The sequence below is a fragment of the Lissotriton vulgaris genome, chromosome 1_1 (genome assembly GCF_964263255.1).
Source record: "Lissotriton vulgaris chromosome 1_1, aLisVul1.2, whole genome shotgun sequence".
Lineage (NCBI taxonomy): Eukaryota > Metazoa > Chordata > Amphibia > Caudata > Salamandridae > Lissotriton > Lissotriton vulgaris.
Genome location: NC_141685.1, coordinates 25,243,646 through 25,248,103, shown reverse-complemented (window position 1 = coordinate 25,248,103; position 4,458 = coordinate 25,243,646).

Below are 4,458 nucleotides of genomic sequence, written 5' to 3'. Positions count from 1 at the left end.
TAGTCTGCACGCACCCTGCCATGCACGAACCGTATGCTAATTGGCTGTCAACAGTGAAAATCTGGAAGTGTTGGCAGCCATCTTGTGCCTCTGTAGAACTGAGGCACAAGAAACCAAAGAAAAAAGTTGCAAAACGCGAAGAGGGGGCAGGGTAAATACACCCTGCTACCCTAGGCCTGCTCAGGGGGTCCCACAAGGAACCCCGGGGCCAAAAAATCATGGGATGCGCGTAGGATCTGCGCATCCTACCGATTAAAAACAAAAGAAACACAGTGTTCCGTGCTAAATATTGTAATTGGCCCCGGGGGGGCCAAATCCTGTGGCATTACTCAAAAATAGTGTGGGGGTCCCAATCCCCTCCCACACTACCCGGGGACCTCCACCCCTCGGGGCTTGTTAATAATGGGTGGGGGGCTCTCAGGCCCCCCCAGTAACCACCACCCCCCGGGACTTTAAAACATTAGCTGGGGGCTCTGAGCCTCGGGGAACGCCACCCCGGGGGCTCGAATTCAATGTATGCCGGAGACTCATGAGGCCCCCCGCAGCCCCGGGGACCGCCATCCCCCGGGGTTCAAATTTAATATATGCATGGGGCTCACGGGCCCCCCCCTGCAGCCCCGGGGACCGCCACCCCCCGGGGCTTCTCAGAAATGGGTGGGGGTCTCTTATCCCCCCCAGCCCCAGGGACTGCAACCCCCGGGGCTTGAATTTAATGCGTGTGGGGGGCTCTCGGGCCCCCCGCAGCCCTGCGAACTGCCAGCCCCTGGGGTTTCTTAGAAATGGGTGGGGGCTCTCAGGCCCCTCCAGCCCCGGGGACTGCCACCCCCGGGGCTTAAGAATATTTGAAACCAGCCCCGGTGACCGAGCCCCCCCCCCCGGGGCTTCTAAAAAATTTGGGAGGGGGGCTGCTCGGTCCCCCTCCTGGAGTCCTCGGTGGACATGGGGACCGTCACCCCCCCCCCCCCCCCCCCCAGCTCCTGCAGTGTCCCGGGGTGCCCACCCCCGGGACACTGCTGTTTGCAATGGCAGGGCAGAGCTTCGTCATTGCAAACTGCTTTGCTTCATTGAAGCGAGAGCAGGGAAACCTGCTCTCGCTTCAATGAAGCAAAGCAGATTGCTTTTCCATATGCATGTTAGCTGCTCCCCATATGGAAAAGCAATGCTGGCTGCCGCAGGAGGCGAGGAGCCAGCGTGACTGTGGGGGGATTTGGGACCCCCCCACGGTCCCTAACGGTGAGAGGCAGCTCCCGGGGCTACCAGTGGCGCCTCCCCATTAAGAAATATATATATATTTTTTAAAAGGCCCACCCGGGGTTCCCAGGGCCTTGAAGTGGCCTGCGGAGGGGGGCTATACAAATTAAATAAATTGGCCATGTCCTGGGGGACGGGGTCCCCAGGGCCCAGAATTGGCCACGAGATGGGGGGGCCATGCGGCCCTCTTCTCATAAACAAAATAAAAATATATATATTTGGGGGTCAGGAAAAGGAAAGGGTGCCACACAGCCCCCCTTTCATTTTTGATCGTCCCTAGGCCCCACCCCCTCACAAAACACACTCTGCAAACGCTCCCTGTGGCGCATTTTACATTGGGGAATTAATTCCCCTTCAATACTGGGGGTCCCTGGGGGCAAATTTGCCCACCAGGTACCTCCAGTAAGCGCCACAGGGCTGTGTTGCAGAGAGGTGCTCTAGGCCACGCCCTTTTTTACGCCTCTGCAACGAAGCCTTGTGGCGCTTTCTGGAGGTACCTGGTGGTCAAGTTGAACCCCAGGGACCCCCAGGATCCAAACTGACTTAATTCCCCAACTTAAAATGCGTCACGCGCCGCATTTGCACAGTGATGAAAGGAGGGGGTGGGGCCTGAGTTTACACATGCGCAAACACTCCCTTCGGCGCGGTTTAAGTTGGGGAATTAATTTCTTGTCAATACTGAGGGTCACTGGGGGCCAACTAGCCCACCAGGTACCTCCAGTAAGCGCCATGGAGCTGCGTTGCAGAGTGGTAAAAAGGGGCATGGCCTCTTATCACCTCTTTGCAACGCAGCCTCCTGGCGCATACTGGAGGGACCTGGTGGGCTAGTTGGCCACCAGGGACCCACAGGATTGAGGAGGAATTAATTCTCTAACTTAAAACGTGCCACAGGGTGTGCTTGCAGACATATCACCTTAGGCCATGCCTCCGTCCTTCACCACTTTGCAAACGCGCCCTGTGGTGCGTTTTAAGTTGGGGAATTAATTCTCTTTCAATACTGAGGGTCCCTGTGGACCAAATAAGCCAACAGGTATCTCCAGTATGCGCCAGGGAGCTGCGTTGCAGACAAGTGTTCAGAGGCCACTCCCCTTTTTACACCTTGTTGCAACGCAGCTCTGTGGCGCTTACTGGAAGTACCTAGTGGGCTAGTTTGACCCTAAGGACCCTTAGGATTGAAGGAGACTTAATCTCTCAACTTAGAACGGTGACAGGGCGCGTTTACACAGTGGTGAAAGGAAGGGAGGGGTCTGACGTGATGTGTGCACTGCAAACATGCCCTGTGGCGCATTTTAAGTTGGGGAAAAAATTCCACTTCAAACCTGAGGGACCATGGAGGCTAAGTAGCCCACCAGGTGCTTCTAAGAAGCGCCACTGCGCTGTGTTGCAGAGAGGTGGTGCAGGCCGTGCCCCTTTTAACATCTTTCTGCTACGCAGCTCTGTGGCGCTTACTGGATGTCCAACGAATTCCGGTTTACTCACCTGTTATCAGGAGAGACCTCAGTGTTGCATCTCTGAGCCAGGTACTGATCCTGAAAAGTAATTCTAACCATACGTACCAGTAACTTGAATTTTGCTGACTTCGTTAACATAGTGCAAAACTTTCTACCAGCCTGTGGAGAAATCCCGCCTCAAGTCTCCCGCTCTATCCCCTTTCCACAGCATTATTGGTTTCTAGATTTTTTTTCCCCTAAGGCTCTCCCCCTCCTGCCTTTCCTTTCGTATATACCTTTTTCCAGGTTATAGACTGCCATTAGGCCAGCAAGCCACTCCTGCGTGGCTGGCGGAGATTTTTCCAGCCAGGACCTGGCAATCAGTAATCTTAGGACAGCCATAGCTACAAATATAAATTCTGTATACACGCTCGTAAATTCTGATGCAACTCTTAGTAACATTAGACCTGGAGTAAGGATGATACTAACCCCTAGCGTCTGCGATAAAAAGTGCTCTATACCTTTAACAAGTGCATATAGTTGGGGACATGTGGCAAAAATGTGTATAATATCAGCCTCTGGAGCATTACAGCGAAAGGATGTAGTCCCTGTAGTGCTGCCCCACCGAGCAATTCTCGCCGGCGTAAAATAAAGCGAGAAGAGTGTTTTATAGTGCTGAGATTGCAGCGGGGCTGAACACAGTACTGTACATCCTAAATCCAGTGAGTCTTGTAAACAGCCTGCCTCAATCCCTAACTTACTAGCCCACTTGCCACCCCATTTCTCAATATCATCTGGTTTTGTGATTACCAGGTCCGCATAAAATCTGCGAATCGTCGCCTCCCCGCCCCTTTCTATAGAATCCAGTATGCCATTGTTCGTGAATCCTGCCGTCCCCCCGCTTGTTACACAGAAAGCTGGGGACCTGTAAATATTTTAAAAAACTACTACTGCTTATGTGAAACTTGATCTGTAAATCCGCAAATTGCACAATTCCGTGGGGGCCCATTAAATCACCTATTTTCCTAATCCCTTTTCCTGACCAATCTGCGTTAACTGAATCTGAAAATTTTTCTAAGGGGAAGGATTTATTTTTATATAACCGGGTGTACCTATTAAACCTTCCTAAACCAGCTCTCTTTAGGAAAGCCTCCCATATTTTATGAGCTGCCCCCACTGTTTTGAACCGCGTCCTTTTAAAGTATGATGAATCCGTGCAATTAAGAAATGCATTCTCCGCCTCGACCCCAAGAGTAGTTGCATAAACCTCTGTGGAGTTGGATGTGATCCTAGGTTCCAATCCGCCACCTCCTATCATACCCTGTATATTCTGCAAAGTGGCCGCCCAGTAATACAGTCTGAAGTCTGGGGCCCCCAGCCTCCTCTATCCCTAGGTAGGCTAATACATCTGTATGCCCTCCTTGTCTTCCCGTGGGCCCATATAAATCTGTTCAGGACCTGCTCTATCCTGTTAAACGAGCTGGCTTAAAAAAACAACAACGGTATTGCTCTAAAAAAATATAAAAACTTAGGTAGTATGATCATCTTAATCATATTCGTGCATCCAACCAGGGTTAAATGTAAATTGTTCATTCGTACCAGAACTGAAGTTACTCTAGCCATTAAAGGTGCCATGTATACATCATACTATAGTATCTAAACTAGCAGCTCGTCCCGACGTTGTCCGGGAGCATTTAGGCTTCAGGGCCCCCGCCCGCCCAACATTGTCCGTGGGTCCCCCGTAGCCTTCCTCCATATATTGCAGTATTATACCTCT